This window comes from Rhodnius prolixus, unplaced genomic scaffold (assembly GCF_049639745.1).
Source record: "Rhodnius prolixus isolate KJV_2025 unplaced genomic scaffold, Rpr scaffold_2, whole genome shotgun sequence".
Classification (NCBI taxonomy): Eukaryota; Metazoa; Arthropoda; class Insecta; order Hemiptera; family Reduviidae; genus Rhodnius; species Rhodnius prolixus.
The window spans coordinates 45,011,134-45,029,752 of NW_027411592.1; the positions used below are offsets into that span (position 1 = coordinate 45,011,134).

General features: G+C 34.8%; 1 protein-coding gene and 1 long non-coding RNA gene across 9 annotated transcripts in view; one reads left to right on the plus strand and one right to left on the minus strand.

Annotated features, from left to right (window-relative positions):
- Positions 1-18,619, minus strand: part of LOC141449739 (discoidin domain-containing receptor 2-like) — a 556,155-nt gene that overhangs the window by 418,638 nt on the left and 118,898 nt on the right. For all 8 annotated transcript variants that reach the window (XM_074119460.1, XM_074119461.1, XM_074119458.1 and 5 more), the window contains one exon: positions 2,252-2,303. The gene's annotated coding sequence lies outside the window, so the exon portion shown is untranslated. The remainder of the gene's footprint in view (positions 1-2,251; positions 2,304-18,619) is intronic.
- Positions 406-1,892, plus strand: LOC141449742 (uncharacterized). The gene is made up of 3 exons (XR_012455663.1): positions 406-624; positions 1,599-1,655; positions 1,735-1,892. It is a non-coding gene; the product is annotated as an uncharacterized lncRNA (long non-coding RNA).

The following is an 18,619-nucleotide window of genomic DNA, read 5'->3' on the forward strand; positions in this document are numbered from 1 at the left end:
CAATATAAAAACTTATGTCCATTTCGTTTGGTAATACTATGGCTGTTTGTATTAAATAAAAGCCCAGGATGAAAGTACGAAAAAGCTGGCGTTATGGCGCAAGTGAGAGCATGTTGATGTTTGATCAAGCCATCTTGGGCCCGTTTGTGCTACTCACAAACACACACACAAACTATAAAACCTTGTGCAGCAATATTTGCTCAAGCAATCTCAGCCGTCCATACGGCCTGACTACGTGACCCAGCATTCATGAACATCTCCGCTGATTTATTTGCGTTCAATTCAAGAAGCTTCCAAGGAAATATTTGGTAAAATTGCCGTTTACAAAATTCACCATACAGAGAATCTATAAAACCAATTGTTATACTTCTCTATACAAAATTAAATCCATAACAACGAAAATATTTTTGATTTGTTTTCAATTATCAATAAAAATATTAGGAGAAATCAGATGAAAATTAAATGATAATTCGGTAATTAATAATGTAAAGAATAATGAAATGAATTTAAGGAAAATTATTAAACTAAGTTCACTTTGTTTGTGCATCTATTTACCAATATGCGTAATAAATTATTCATACGCAATAGCACTTGAAAGTATCCGAAAATGTAATCCGGAAATCCGTAAGTGAAACGAAATATACAATCAAATTTTTCAGAATATGGAATGCCATTTTTTCTTAGCTGCTAATTACAGAAACTACAGCCATGGATTTATAAAAAGTTTAAAATTATTCAATGCTCTCACCACGAAAATATTTTATTGTTTTAAAATAACGCTTATTATTTCAGACGGGATTTATGATCACGTGCACTGGACGGAAGCCACAGTTTCCCGCTTTACTTGAATTTCTTGTTTACCACATTAAACAAAATCTAAGGCCAAGACCTAAAATCCTACCTAGCAATACCATACACTCGGCTACTGTGGCGCGTCACTAGATTCTCTGAAAAAGTGAAAACTCTCGTAGTCGGACAGTAATAGAGGGAGAAATTAGCTCAGTGGGGGTAGGTGTTGGTCTAGTGGTTATGAGCAAAGGTTTACAAGTGGGAGAGTATGTGATTCCGCCCCCATCCACTACACCTGATTCGTTAGTTGGACATTAAGCTCCGCCTGAAAAAATAGGCGATTACTTTACTTTTTTGATTAGCTCACTGGATTTCAACTGGATTCGATTCTAGAGCCGCTTTACCAAACCTCACTCTTTGATTTCTCTCTTTCCAAAAGGTTCTTTACAGTTCACAGGCGATGATCAGTATTGCCAATAGCTAGAAATCACTGCTAATATGCCGACAATGCACTAAAAAAAAGTTGCGTGGCAGCAATTAGTCTCAAATGTGACCGGCTCTGCAGTGTGCGTCAACTAAGGTATAATATACTATATAATAAAACTAACCAATCTTCTTGTTGTATAATACTTTGGCAAATTCGTAAAATAACTTGGTGTAAGGTCTACGTATTATCGCACTCTTACACTTCCGAGAGTGAATATGTATTAAGAATTGAAGGGATCTGATGAGTGGTGATAAAAGATGGCACTCCACAATTAAAATCTTAACTAAAAAATAGTCAATTAAATAAAATGTTTTATTTCTAGCTATACTGATACAAATATTCTTGTACGAACTAAATCATATAATTGATGCTTTCTAAGGTATTAATTGATTTTAGTATCATCAATTTCTTTATATTTAAATTAAATTTTGTATTTCGATGTATATTCTTAATTTCAGAGTGCGAACAGCAAGTGAATTTTATTTGCAAGTAAATACTTACAACTGCAAAAAATTGGTGAATCTGAACTTGAAAAATACATGAAAACTTTAGGATTAAACAAGAGCAAGATTAAAATTTGGTAGATTTAACAATAAAAATTTTAGAAGTACAATAATTTGGCTACATTAACATTCAGAGATCTTTTGCGATTGCTATGTGAATAGTATGCTAAATAATTCATCTTTAATTAGAACTAACTTAGTATAGTGTGGTTCGTAGTTAATTGAAATTTCGGAGTTGTTGAAAAGAAAAAAATACGGGATAATTGGTTGGAAGGTTGCTCAATTTTACTTGGTTGCATTTTATACTTCATGTGCCTAAATGTAATGCACATGTACAAGCCTTACATAAACCTCGTTTTGTATAGAAATAGGTACAGCAAATTAATTGAAGATTTTAGAAAATCGATTACTTTAATCTTACATTTAAAATATATCAAATTTTATAATTTAAATTAAAATTTAAAGAGCCAACCTTTCAATTCTGCGTTATTTGGTTTTCCGTTTGTAGAGAAGTTCAGCGAAATCTGTAACAAAATAAATGCATGAATTAGGTTAGGGTACGTCAAAAACCTTTAACAATCCGATATGGATTCAATAAGAGTTGAGATTTGGAGAGAGACTATATTTTATTATTTTCAGTTAAAATGCAAAAAATTTACAGAAACACTATCGGCTACGATGAAGTAAAATGCAGCTTTTTTAAAAGAGCAATTCTTAAGAAAACAAAAGACGTAATCCAAATGACAACTTTAGGACTCTTGAAATAATTTTTTTTTTTTTTATCAATTTATTAAGTTATCTTCAATCTGTATTACATATATACAATAAGTAAATCTGGAAGTGCTATGATTAATTGGTACGTGAAGAGCAGGAGGAGAGGAAACTACCCAGTGGCAGCACGCTCTACGGGATGTAATGATCTTTAGGTCTTCAGACCTCAAGGAAGTCGCGGAGCCACTGGCGATTTAGTCTGCGAGGTTGATTATTAGGAGGATTGTCAGAGGAGGCGAGGGACAGTTCAAGAGGATTGGAGCAAGTGGAGAAAGCAGTATAGAATTTTTGATATTTAATCTTGGCGAGTTGGTGTACGAAGGGAATGTTGAGATCGTTGTGAAGAGTAAGGTTAGTCACGTAGAAAGGAGCGTCAACTATCTTTCGGAGGAGTTTTGACTAAAATGTTTGTACTGTCCGTAAGTAGGTTTGGCTGGCCCCCCCCCCCACAGCACTAGTCCGTAAGTCCACATAGGTTTGAGGATAGTACTGTAATACGTTTGAGTTCAATGGGTAATTTGGAGCGTCTTCCAAGAAGACTGTAAAGCTGTTTCGCACGTTTCGTCATTAATTGTCTTTTAAGTCTAGTATGTGGATTCCACGTGAGTCGTTTGTCTAAGTAGAGCCCAAGGTAGCGCACCACAAGGAAGAGGATTGTTGTTGAAGAGGACCAGGTGGACAGGAGCCCCGCCGGAGAGTAAACGTGGCATGCTGGCATTTCTGTGGGTTCATTTTAATCATCCACTTCTTGGCCCAGGATTCTATTTTATGTAAGTGTGTCTGTAACTTGTATGAAGCTGATAAAGAATGTGTACTTGAGGCTAATATGGCTGTGTTGAAATAATTAGATTCATATTCTAATAACGATATCAGTTCAGGACATGACGTTATTTAAAAAATGTAGGTGTTTTAAAATAAATATGTGACTGCCGTGGCAAAGTAATTACTGTATTATTATTATTTTTCTTGAACTAGAGTAGCGCTATTATTCTCAATGTAAGAATAGTGGTGAAAAATAAATGAAAAAACCATCCAGTACATTCCAAGATCCACAGTTAATAATACTAACTGCAGGATCCTGGAGAGAGACAGAGAGGCGCCATTTAGGATACCTTCCACCTGATGTGGAGAGAAAAGAAGAGAAACGAGGCCTAGAGTTCATTACAGTCGGAGGCGGTGTTAATGATCAGACATTGTTCAGTCGGGGGCAGAACTGAAACAGCCGTCCAACACTCTTTCCAGAGATAACCTTTTTACAAAGACTAATCACCAGCAAGAAGCACACCTACTTGGCCATTCCATTACACAAAACATAGATCTATAGTCTAACAAAAGCAACAAAACATGGCTCCGCACTTTTCTCCTCGGCAACATTAAAAGGATAAACTAGAAGCTTTTCCTTCTAAAGAAAATATTTAGGAAAATTATACTCTTTGTTAGTTTATATACATTTCTTGAGTAGAATATATTTTTTTTTTTGCTTTAAAAAATTGCGTGATATTTAGCAGTTCTAACAAATTTCAGTTTGTACTCCATACTTTGCACTATTATTACGGAAACAGAGTAATAATGAACTTTAACTTTAAAGTAGTGCTGCACGAGACCGAGACGAGGCGAGACTTTATGCAGTCTCGATCTCGGTCTCGGTCTCGGTCGCTCAAGTCTCGGTCTCGGTCTCGGTCTCGGTCTCGGTCTCGGTCTCGGTCTCGGTCTCGTCGAGATATCTCGGTCTCGGTTTTTTTGAATTTTTGCTTAAGCATTAAAAGCGGTTTGCTATTAATAATCTTTTCAAAAAATGTTACTATTTTCTAATAATTATTTTAATTTATATATTGGTACTGAAAATGTGTGTAAAAGAAGACAACTACTTACACCTCAATGCATCATATATTACTATTACTGTTATATATCTTTATATAATTTCAAGGAGATGTTAAAAACGCGCCAAATGAAAGACTCAAATAACATATCTGCCTCCTATAACAAGTCGATTCGTGAAATAAAAAATACAAACTTCCTGGCTGTTGGTGAAGATAAAGAATCTGATGACCTTCACCTTTTGACGACGGCGACGACGACTGCATCAATATTTTTGCACCATTTGCTCAAAAATCAGCAAATATCACCGAAGCATGGAAGACAGAAATAATTAATTACACCAAATTAGACCAAGCACCAGTAGACGTTGGCATTTTAGAATGGTGGAAAACACTTGAGAATTCCTTCAAAAATTTGTCTAGAATGGCAAAAGATATTTTTAGTATCTGTGCAACTTCAGGGCCATCGGAAAGATTATTTTCGCAAGCTGCGATGATAATGACCAATAGAAGATCTTCTCTAACTTTTGACTCAGTAAAAGCTCTTTTATGTATCAATGCTTGGGCAAGGTGTATCTTAAAAACGAAAATTTGTGGCAATATTTTTTAGGTGCATAGATAGTCTTTTTTTTCAAATTCACTAATTCCAAAATTCTAAAATATAATTCAAATAATATCAAAGTTCAAAGTATTAGATTATTAATAGTGAAATTTATGAAATTGAATGAATGAATGATATGAATAGTGAAATTTAGTGAATTTATGTAAAAATTATGTAATTCGAAGGGGGCCGCCACGGTAGCCGAGCGGTGCGAGACCTGCGAAGCTAATGTGTATTGTGGTACTGGGTTCGATTCCCGGTCTTAGGCCTTGGATTTTATTTAATGGTTAATATGAGAAATTTACAGTAAAGTATGTTTGCTAGTCGCCTCCGTCCGCGACACCTATTTGGTAGTTGGACGTAAAGCCCCGCCTGAAAAAATAGGCGATTACTTTACTTTGCTTACTTTACTTATGTAATTCGAAATCAAATAGATGTAGTAATATTGAACATATATAATAAAATCGTATCTTTTAATAATTAATTCAATACCCGTAATGATTATTTATTAATAAAGAACACAATTTTATAATTTTGTAGCTAAAAATTAATATTTGAAAAACCGAGACGAGACCGAGATTTCTCGACGAGATATATATCATGTCTCGATCTCGGTTTCGGTCTCGGTTGCTCAAGTCTCGTCTCGGTCTCGGTACCGAGACCGAGACCGAGACCGAGATTTGTCTCGTTTCTCGTGCAGCACTTTAAAGTATTGTATAATAGTACAATTTCTAGCAAAAAAGTTCATAATTATGCTAAACATATACTTAAGACTTTAAGCACGTTAAGAAAAGTTTTTTCAGAGCACATCCAGATTCCAGTCCGAGTTCACACGTTACAATATCAATCACCAGACAGTGAGGCTGTACGATGCTCCTGAAAAGAAAAATATAAGGGGCCAACAGTAGGATAAGAATTCGGTATCTCTGCGTTAGGAATCCAGAATGCTAACTAATCCCTTCCCTATGGATAAAAATTATTATTAAACCGTGATCCCTTAATACCTAAGCAACTTTTTCAATGCTGTTATGAAACGACCGTTTTCCCTCTTTACAGTTCCGGGAATATTTCTGAGATTTTTGGTCAGCGTCCAAAAAAACGAAACAAACAAACAATTAAAAAACTTAGACGTTATTTTGAAACAATTAACAGGTTCTTATAAACATTAGTTATCGAGATAACTTTTATTCTGAGTATAATGGATCTTTTCAGTTGCAGATCAGCTTCATTATTTGGTCGTCGACTTGAATTGGACGGAAGTGCAACTTTAGAATGTCTCGTCAGAGAGATATCCTAAAGATGACGAAACACGACAAATATCGATTGTCAAAAAATTATCTCTGATCCAATTGAGTGATTTTGGAAGTTTTTGAATTTAACAGAATTCCTTTTTAAAACTTCCCCAAAAAAATAAGACAAAATTTAAATAAATAAATTATTAATAATTTCCGTAAAGTGGGACTTCCGTTTGATCGGTTTCTTTCCCCAAATTTAGAATTTTGTTAACACATTTTGTCCGGAGCTCTCTTAAGAAGCAGTTCCTGGAGATATGTTGCAAATAATAGTTATATGTGTGCAATAAGAATGCTACAACAAATACATGCTAATTACTTAGTTTAATATTAGTAGGTATCTTGTATGGAATATACTTTTTTTTACATGAATTTTGTTTTATGAGAAAGAAAAAAAATATAAAGATATATATTGAAACACTATATTCTTATTATGGGAATAAGTACGTAGGGTACAAGCTCTTCAAAAAGCTATAGGGGAAAATTTCATGCGCTTCCAACACTGTTGCAATATTCATCAGCGCACAGTGTGCCATAGAATGGCAAAGGGAACGCGTAGTCGTATGGTAGTATCCGAGGTTATAGCCTGTACTAAATCAGTTTAATATCTTAATCCAGGAAGGTCTTCTGGAGCTGGAGATTTGGTGGATGAGATGGTAAGGAAACTGGTAGGCCCTCAATAGGGTGGGTCGTTACAGACATCTGGCCATATAGCTGCCCGCATGTCTCCCACTGACTTACAGTGCTTGCATAAGTGGGCTCTATTGCTAGAGCCAATGTGCTGACTATCCCAACGGTTACTCCAATTTTTTTTTTTTGGATGATTTACTCAAGAGGGGAAGAAAATCTATAAATAATTCTTTAATAAAATGAAATAATAAATAAGCTAATTTCGAAATAAATGGACACATTTTTGAATTGTTAATGGTTTCTTCTTTCGACTCCTTTCTTCTTCAGAAAAAGTATTAGGAGAAAAAGAATTAGTAAAATCCAATTATTAGACACTCTTAAGCGTTTCAAAGGAAAACTAATCATTTCCACTTCACGTAAAACTGAGATATCTGAGGACAAAGTTGAAATGAAAAAAATGAAAAAAAAAAGGTATATTTAAAAATCTGCTGTGACCACTCTCATGACTTTATCTTTCTTCTGTTCACAACGTTCCAACAAGACTCACTGGCCATCCGGCCCTAGACATTCACTAAAGCATCATGAAAAGCGAAAGATAACTCTTCAGTGAAAGGCGGACGAATTAATAAATAAGATTTTTAAGGGGGAAATGTAGCAGGTTACAGATTATAAATGTTAGTATTTCTCTTTCAAACTATTTCATAATATTAACAAACATGAGGCCTGGAAAAGTATGTTTTTTAAAAATTAATTTGTTAAGTTAAACCAGCGCTAGATGCACTATTTGTAACAGTGACAATAGCTGACAACACTACAAACTCACTAATTGAGGGGAGAAGTTACCCAGTGATAACACTCCCTAAGTCGTCTCTAGGATTAGCTACTCTCTTCAGAAGATAGAAAATCGCGACGCCACTGGAGGATGATCTGGAACGTGATGAGATGATAACTGGCGGACAAGAGGATTGAAATGAGACTGCAAGTTCTGATGAAAACTTTTGTAGCGAGTTCGTGCCTATAAACGGAATTTCCAGATCTGTTAGGTTAGTTAGATTTGAAACGTAAAATGGAGTGTTAACGCTTGTGCGGAGTATTTTAGACTGAAAAGATTGAATTCGTTGAAGATTTGAAGCCTTTCGTTGAACCTCACAGTTCAATACCGTATGTCCAGGCGAGTTTTAGTATAGAATTGTAAATCAGTCGTTTGATATTAAGTGAAAGATTTGAACGTTGGTATAGTAGTCTTTTAAGTAGTCGATAACGCCTGTTAACTTCAGTTCGTTTAAGTCGAGTGTGAGGGTTCCAAGTCAATCTTTTGTCTAAATACAGCCCAAGATAACGGACAACATAGGCAGGAGGAATTGGAATTGAGTCATAGAAGATCGGAGGAAGAGTGATGCGGCGGAGAGTAAAAGTAATATTTTGAGATTTGGTTTCATTCAACTTGATTTCTCCATGTTTTAAACCATTCCTCAAGAGAAAAGAGATGAGTTTGAAGATTTCTGTGTGAAGTTACCGGATCAATGTGAGGAGAAAGTATAGCTGTGTCATCTGCATAAGTTAGGAGGACAGTTTCAGGATGGATTGGTATGTCTGCTGTGTATATTACATATAGGATCGGTCCTAAGATACTTCCTTGCGGAACGCCCGCTTCAATACGATGTTCAGCTGAATACGAGGTTCCGATTTGAGCTTGAAAGCAGCGTTCAGACAAATAGGACTTCAAGATGAGGAAGTGATTGAACGGAAGTATGACCTTGAGTCTCCAGAGCAAGCCCGGGTGCTACACCTGATCAAAGGCTTGCTTCACATCGAAAAAAACACTCTTTCTTCTCAAGGGAGAATGAAATACCATTCGATGGCACTGTTGTACAGTAGAGTTTTGTCGCTTGAAACCAAACTGATGGTCTAGAATAATATTAGAGGATAGGAGTATGGGATGAATTTGTTTAAAAAGATGTGTCTCAAGAATTTTGCTAAGAATTGGCAACAGACTTATGAGAGGAAGAAAGATGAAGTGTTTTGTTAGGTTAGGAATAGGGTTGAAAAGAAGGGTAGAGAAAATCTAGTTTGGAAGTAGAAATACATTAAGTATAAATCACAATCGCAATTAAATACATGAGCAGAAAATAGCGAAGCTTGTATTAAGTACTGGCTCTGAATGTAAGACACCATTAGTTTAAGTAAATGGCGAGTATGTAGGTAGGTAGCGTATGGGGGTCGAATCCTTTCAGAACTGGCAACAATGCCTGTGTAATTCTAACAGGGTGCCCATTCAATAACAAGTGCAAAGAAATAGGACGTTCTTGGGTGAACACTAGGGTTTATTTTTATAGCTGGCTCCATTATGTTGCCGTGGGAATTAGAGCACGTGCTCAGATTATTACACTAAGTACATAATACCTTCTTCACCGCGCGCTATCCATGGCAACTTGTAATTATAGAAATATTCACGAAAGAAGCTAAGAAGGCAGACATATTAATAAAATAATTTTTATTTTTTAATTATTATATTAGAATTGAGTCGCCTAAGTGGTACCGATGCTTAAATCGTACCTCAATGATTTCAAAAGGACTTCTCCCGACATGGTAACAGTATATAGTTATACTACAGTAGGCAGTGGCATCTGCGTTTCAATGAATTAAGACTGTTTTTGGTAAACAAATTCATTTATAGCCATTTGAGTGTAATTTCCATCTGGTGTATGGAAGCTCCTGAAGTAAGAAAACACTAGTTAAATACATTTTGCTTTCTTAGTACAAATTATACATCAATTAGTGATTTGTTTGCATCTTGATTTTTCAAAATAGTTTTGGGGCTTTATTAAGTGATATGCACACTTATGACTTATCTCGTACCTACTTCGCTTACCACGGCCGCAAGGAGATTCAAGCTAGTTTTCTGGGGTATTTGTTGAAATTCATTTTCAATAACTACGCGGGTTAGTTAGATCGACTTCAACCGTTAGAACGTTCTTTTTTTTAATCACTTAAGAATTATAATGAAGCCTCATCAATTTGATAAGAGCAAATCCTGGTGATACAATTAAGTTCGTACTGATATCGCCATAAACGGCTTTAAATCTACAGAATTGTGGCCATGTAATAGACATGTCTTTCGCAATGAAGACTTCTCTGCTTCAATGATAAATAATGAGGACTCATTGTCCAAATACCAACTCCAGAAGAGAATATTGAAACCGAAGAAACTAAAAGTCCGTCAGCCGACATGCTTCTATCGACTCTAGGGCAGTAGCCAAGTAAAAGAAACCTATTAGTCAACAGAGAAGAAAGGTAGTGAATAGGACACACTAATAATGGAGGCCAAGGATTTTAATGCCCAAAGAAGAAGAAGAAGAATCCACATACAGCAACTTTTTGAAGGAATCATTCTTTAAAGTTGGGTCATCTAGTTAATTTAAAAAAATATTTATATACTTGAATTTTATGAATTTAATTCTGCTCTTCCATAGACCTAACACGGCAATATTTCTCTTTTTAGATTGCTTTAGGAGTTGATCCACTTCTACCTTAAGGTATGCAAACCCATTTTGTGCAAGGCAGTCTTATGGCAGTCATACAAGACGCACATAAGTAGTAATTGTAGCTGTCTCATCCAAATTAAAGGGGTAAAAAGAGGCAATTATATTACCAAAATCAAGGTTGTTTTAAAGATACGCAATGTGTCAACGCTTCTTTAGCAGTTTTGCTGACGTCGCAGATATGAACAAGCCTGAAAATGCTAACAAACTTCCACTTCTAATAAATTTATCTAATTTTGAAAGATTATCTCTGCTTCAATTTACGCAAATTAGACGCACACTATTTAGAAGAGAATAATACAAAATTTACACATAACCGTGGCAAATAAAATTGTCTAATCACAGCGTTTTGAACACTTAGCTTAGGCGAGTGGAGGTATAAAGACGCAGTACGTACGAGTAATTTCTCACCCGATGTTTCGCGCAAACATTGCAATTTGGAAATATAGAGCTGAGTCTCTGAAAATGCTTACTTGAGTAACTTGCTTTTCAGCGATTTTGAATCCACAGTTTCTAGTAAAATGCTTGTTAAAGTTTCTCAGAAAATTGTCTGTTTGCATGCCAAGGAAATCATGCCTGCTCTTAATTACAGAGAATAGATTTAATAATAATTAATTAGTATGTTGCAATTAGATTTTAATGATTAATTTTTTGGGTGATTCTGTAAATAATTTATTACCTACAGTTTTTCATTTGAGAAAACTAAATTCAATGGATTTACGCACGAGCAAATCATTAAAGAGAAGTATGGGCATTTCACAAATACTGAAAGGCACAGTTCAAATTATTATAAAAATGTTTTAAATTCTACGTAAAATATAATAAAAATAAATGAATAAAATAAAAAATTACGGCGCAAATAAAATATAATCAACATTTGCCAATTTTTGTTTTCATAACTAGGTCTTAAATATCACATGGAAATTTTCGGTATATCTGTACTTCCTGCAGGAATCGATACCTGTAAGCCTTTATAAATGGGACAGTTGGTTTCCTTCCCACGCTCAACCGCACAACTCATACAATTTATTGCTTTGTGTGTGTATTTGATGGGACTAACTTTGAAAGACTATCCACGAGACATGACAAGCAAACAAAAAATTTCTGTTACGACATAATAAAACAATTAAGCGAATTAAATTACTGAATTCAATTATATATAATTTTTTTAATGATATAAAATTGAAGAAGTAGCAGAAGGAGAATCATTATTTAATTTGAAGTGAAGAAATAATGGAATGTTCCAATGACGATATATTGCTTAATGCTAGGCTATTCTTGGAGCAAGGAGTTCGCTAAGTCATTCTAATCGAATGTCTGTGGCAAGTGCAATTGCAGTTTCACAATTTATTAATGTTAATTATTGAACACATTAGATTTCCCAGATGAATGAATGAAAGGCTTAATTATAAGGAACAGTTCGTGGGCTGTGAGCGCAAATTAAAAATGAAACTCCTACGCATTGCTCGAATCCATAAAAATCAAGGACTCAAACTGTTCGGAACTTTAAATGCTTCTCTTTTTCAATAATTTTACATGTAGGATTTGGTAACATTACTTAGCAATCATACATACTTCTTTAATGTTTACAATTTTGTAAGCTCTTTACAGAGTCAAGAGTCGCTTCTTTAGATTCGACTACAAAAACTTTTTTATCACTCACTTAATTTGAACTTTATTTGATTTAAAATAATAACTTTTTTTCTTTAGTGTGGCAAAAAAGTTCATGTAGAAAGTACTTAATACGGCAGATAATGCAAACATTAAATAGCAAAAATTGTTTTGTTTAACATTTAACGTTGCCCTGGCGATGTTGAATGGAGCCATAATGTCGATTTCATCAGAAGAAATATTTAGCTTTTAGCTCAAGGCGCGCCAAAGCTGAGGTTATTGGCGCCCTGGAGCTTACGGAGCACAAACATATTTCTCTCGCTACAAACAACACTGTCCATCAGTGGGCAGTAAGCTGTAAGAAGCTCCTATAAAGAGAAAATTTAGCGGCCAGCAGATGGATTCGAACCTTTAAACTCCGCGTTGGAATCCAATACACACTAACCATTTTAAATTTATTTTTAATAAATTTTAAACAAAAGTACAAAACTTCCGAATTACAATTGGAATTCAAGACAAAATCGCTTTTTGGGTGGATACAACCTTTTTATTATTAACAATTTTAATACCTAAAAGATAAAAAAAAAATCTCGACTGAAATCAATTTAATAAAAGAAATAAATATCCTGCAAAAAAAGGCAATCCAAAGTTGTGACTGACGTGTAAAATAATATATCAAAAACGATTATGTGATTGCCTGCACAGTCTGAAGTACAGGGGATTTAAAAACTCAATGAACATTGAGCCGAACAAACTAATAGCACTAAATCTGCTGGTATTTCTCTAAAAGTCAAATGCGATTAAAGTTTCCTTTTATAAAGTCTACATATCCATATAATCCAATAGACAATGAATGTGACAAGTCACGAGGCTTCATATGAAGAAAAAAAAGAAAGACGTAAAGCATATTACCGAGGGGTTACTGTAGGATGTTTCTCGCGGTGATTGGAGGAAACAGCTGTCGTAGCGTTTAAATGGAATAGAGTTGGGTGGATGGAAGCCGCGCGTGTCTACGCCAGTTATATGGAAGCATAGAGAATAACTTAGTGCAGAGTGGGTGTCTTTATAGCGGCGGACAATATAGCAGAGCATTCGTATGTTAATGGGGGCGTCACCATTGGGCTAGACAGGAGAGAATGGTGGGTACGCTTAGGGTAGTATTCGGGAACAATAGAGCAGCTGTGAGCCAGGTCTAGCCCATGCTTCTGCCACCTTGATAACACCAACCTAATATAGGACCCAAATGGACCATTTCTATGCTGCCAAGATTCATCACTTTGCGGTAGGAAGTAATTTATCATGCTCACTACACAATACCGCAACAAATTATTTTATTCTTAAAGAATACGATACTTTTGAAAGCCAGTTCAAATGTCGCTCCTTCTATTGTTGCGTCTACAAATAAAACGCTACAGAAATAAAAACTAATTAAAAAATCTTGAAAAATCAGACTTTTAATTTCTCTTACTCCACTAAAAAAACTGAAGGCATTGGAAATTCCGGATTCCGTGCAGATTTAAAGTTACACGGGAAATATTCATTACGAAGGCGCCACGGTAGCCGAGCTGGTTAAGAGACGAGACCTGCAAAGCTAATATGCATTGTGTGGTACTGGGTTCGATTCCCGGTCTTGGCCTTGGATTTTATTTAATGGTTAAATGAGAAATAGTAAAGTATGTTTGCTAGTCGCCTCCGTCCACGATACCTAGGTAAATGGTAGTTGGACGTTAAGCCCCGCCTGATAAAATAGGCAATTACTTTACTTTTATTCATTACGAGGTTTCCTGAAAACCAAAATGTGTTTTTTACAAATTGGTAAATACCAAATGTGGGTGAATTTTTTATTATGTTTTTTTTTATGTTGTAAGGCGCGTCAACAGCTAAGGTTATTAGCTTCCGAAGCATTTTTCAGTGCACTACCGGCCTCTGGACAGTGTTCTCTCGTTAAAGACAACAGGACGGTGAGCTGCAAGTAGCTGCTAGGAAAAGAAAATCTAAGGATAAGCAGCTGGATTCGTACCCGGGACCTCCGCGTTGTAATCTAATACTCTAACCGTACAGCTAGTCCCTTCACTCGAAAAATCATATTAACTTTCACTTTAATATTTAGCTTAGGTGCTAATAGAGAATAACCAGTAATGTTTTGGACAACATCGGTTAACCGGAGGTAGGTAACACTGCTAAATCAATTATTTAATTTTTTAAGATTTCTTTCAAATACAAATCCTACAATTTTTTCTTTAAACTGTGCTATTACATACAATGCATGTACATACAATGCATGTACATTCATGTCATGTAGATTTCAATCACTTTTTCCCAAAGTAAAAGGAATTCCACTGACCGAAACTGCTCCTTTGCTATTTGGATTTTCGATTGCCGAGCGGTTAGAGGCCGGTCTAGGCCTTCGATTTTATTTAATGGTTAATAAAAGGAATTTCACAGTAAAGTTGCTAATCGCCTCCGTCCAAGACAACTAATTTGGTAGTTGAACGTAAAGACGGCCTGAAAAATTAGGAGTTACTTTACTTAATTAATATTACGGTCACTGTTCTAATCTATTTAATGTTACAAATTAATTGAAAAAATATCTTATTAATTACTTTCCATAAGAATAAGCTTAAACAAATTAACTTGTTTAGTAGCTTTTTTGAGAAGAATATTTAAGTTAGCTACTAAGGGTGTGCAAACAATTCGAACAAATAAAGGAAATGACTTCAATTTATATTTGTAACTTATAGTACGCATGTGCAACTGTTATTTATGATGTTAAATTGAACAAGAAACATTAAACTAAATGTAGGGTACACTATTTAAGTGAAGAATCGCTCTATATAAAGTGTACACAATATGGGACACATGTCGTTAGAATTTGGGGAGATACTTTAAACATTCTAGAGGGTCTTAGTCCGGCTCACAAAAGCCGACCGAGAATACTTTGGCTAGGTAATTATCAGAAATGTTACTCACGAGGGTGTGTGAAAATGTGCACATATTCACCATTGTTATCTAACGGAGCATTACTTGCAGCATTATGGTGGAAATATTTTACGACTTAGTTGTAATCAACTAATTTATTTTTAAAAAAGGAAGGAAACAGTTAATATTAAATTGAAGCGCAATCTGTGCCTTTATAAAAGTGAAAAATGTTAATTTTCAGAACCAAGTTAAGGGGATGGGAGAAGTAAGAGGGAGAGAATTAATCTGAATTGGTCAGAAGATAAGATTTGAAGCGTTCGGTTAGCTACAACAAAAGTTTTGTTTAAAATTGACTATAATTTTGACTTTAGATCACTAATAACTTAAAACACTGTTTTTACCACATTACTAAGAAGATCAACCGATTGAAAAAAACGAGAAAAAACAAAACTCTATTGAGAAAACTGACTTAACGTAACTTTGCACTAAAAAATTAGTTCCATCCGATACAAGAACTCCTTAGAAGTACAATTTTAGAGCAAATACATACAGGGTGTTCATTTTAAGACGGCTCAAACGCATTTCATGCTTAAACGGTTGATCTGAGCAAAAAATGGTGGAGGAAAATTTGTTGCCCCTCGCCTCTAGTTTCAGAATATGTGACTTGATTTTAGATTCCTGCCCGCATACGCGGCTGACGCGCGACCAAATGTGAGTTTGCAGTTGACCCCCATTTTCATGTACACAGTTTTAAAGAGTATAAGAAGTTATGAAAGAAACCGGAAACTGCAATTCGATATCTCCAAAATTAAAAGTGCTAGGCCATTTCAAAATCTGGTATTTATTAATCATATTTTAATTTTTTAACTTGTTATCAAAGAAAAAGAAGAGCACGCGATAGGTCATTTTTATGTATTTTTTCATCCCCTCTCTACTAAAAATATTGCCAAGGCAGTAAAGCTAGTATTTTTCTTAATATCGGGAAATAAGTCGTTTTCCGAGTGATTTTTCTAAGAAAAATCAAATGTTAAAAGCTTTAGATGTTCTCAAGCATACACAAAATGGCTAAAAATTAATTTTACATCTGCTTCAAACAAGAAGGTTTAATAATTATTTGGTAATTTTGGGAGAATTGCGTTTAATTACAAAAAAAAAAAATGGAAACCACCTGTCTCATATTTAAAGGTGCCTCCTCTGGCTCGCAAGCCAGGTTAACCAGGAGGTTATCAACTACTCTCTGTATCTGAGGAGGCACCTTTGAAAGCACAGTACCTGCTTCACAAGTTGAGTCAAGTGCATTATTTGCTAAATTAAGGAATAAGTTTCAACCTTTGAATGAAAGATATTGCTCACTTAAATATTTGGCAGGAGGTTTCCAATTTCACAGTTAATCTTTATTAATATTTAATAGGCCATAAGTCCGTACATATTATGAATACTTTTTATTGATAGAAAAATAGTAAAGTATGAGCTTCCGCCCCCGTCCACGACATCTAATTGGAAGTTGGACGTTAAGTCCCGCCTGAAAAAATAGGCGATTACTCTCCATACATATCTTTTGCTTTTGGTGCTTTGACATTTACTTTTTTACTTAATTAGAAATTATTTAAAGCTGCATTAATTAATAATTATTTAAACTTAAATTATTTGCAGTATTAATAGAATGATACAATGAGAAATCTTTCTTAAACATTTATCATTGATTAAGAAGATTTAGAAGTAACCAAATAAAGTCTCTTTTGTTTCGTAACAATGCAATATAAGGCCTAATCAAAAACATGTGCCTTTTACAAGAGTAGGAGGAAAAGAAGAAGGGGGTTGTGTCCTGTGTAACCAAGAGGGTTAGTAGTTTGCCTAAAGGAGGAGGAAAGCCAAAGAAGAAACGGAGGCAATCGGGAGGTAGAGGAGTGTAGAGAGAAGTAGCATATAGCGGGTACACGACCATCGCAGGCCCCCAGGGGCTGTGTAATTATTAAACTTTGCTCCTGACTTTTCATTATAAGTTGAGTTGGCGGCAGAGTGCGCCGCCGGCTGACTTGTGATCGACCGGCACACAACTTTTGCATCTTATATACCTTTCTTCGCTCCTCAAGGCTTTTCTAAACCGACACACCACCGCCAGCTAGCAGTTGCGTTCCTTTGCTAAGTAGACTACCGTAGTTTAGTTGACTTAAATCCAACCAACCATCCAAAGTAATATACAACTTTCAAGTACACTTCACTGAAAAACAGGAAAATAAGCAAACTTAGATAATGAATTTACCAAAAATGTTTCTAATTATATGCAGAGGTTTTGTGGAAACGGTGAGGCATCATTAGCCGCTAAATAATTATTGTAAAGCATTAAACTTTAGCTTATCTTCTAAATTAATCAGTAAAGAAGTATTTCCTCAAAATACTGATATTCTTCGCTTATACACTTATACACCAGTTTAACTAAAATTTTACTAAACTTCCAAATCATTTCGAAGGAAGTTCCTGTTTCTAGCTCTCTTCTAATGCTACAAGAATGTCAAATTTTCTAAACCATTGAAAATGATTTTTCAAGGTGCTCAGAGTAAGAAAATCCTATGTGAAATTTAAATATTACGGTAATTATTTATAATAAAGTATTTACAATAAATTATTTATACTTTATTAGGCACAATTTATCTCATCAAATTTACGAGTATCTACTTATGAACCGTTTATTTCTTTTCAATATGGATGGAACAAAAGGATCTGGATTCATGAATCAAAGCTTCCATGCATGTTTTTATAATCTACAAAAGCAGAACAATATCACTGACTTGGAGTGAAAGCATACTAACATCGAATATTACCAAAACTACAACACAAAGTACTGAACAAATACAGAACATAAACTTATAGATTTAATACGGTAATGTTATTATTATAAATTTGTGAACCAGAAATAAGCTGCCGATCGAATAAAAATGTCTTCCCATTTCATTGAACAATAGTGTGTCACTAAATACAGTCAGTGTTAACACCTTCATGTACACAAGAATTTTCCCAAATTCAAATGTTTTCTCCAAATTTATACTAATTTATTTATATAATATTATTTATACTACATAATTGCAATGTATTTATATGTTTGTTTCCTTCAATATAGTTAAAAAGGCTATTGAAGGAATTTCCTTCTTCGCCAACCTTTCATTTGTAGCCAATTTTGGAATATCCGGGGAGATTTTTGCAGAGAAGGGTGTACACGACTCCAGCGAGATCATATCTGAGACTTCCAGTTCCTCTTTCCTTCCTGAAGAGCTTGGCTCTCTTTTGGATTTTGAAAGCAATACTTAGAAAATAACTAATTTACTCACGGGGCATTATCCAGATAAATCTTTAATAACCTAATCTATTCAGTCAACTGTCATTTCCGGTAGATTTTTTTTCTAAAAGCTAACCGTCACTTCCGATGGTTGGCAACTAAACTAGATAAATTTCAAAGATTAACTTCCAACAGTTTTAATTTTTGAATTATTCTGTACTAAAAACAACTTTTACTTTGTTCATCACAAAACAGAAAATTTGCAGTAAAATTTCGAAATGGGAAATTATTTACAGTTCACGTAGAAGTCAATGATGGTGCGCCTAAAATTAAATCAAAATATAAACTCTAATCATTATGAATTACTAACTCTAATTAATGGG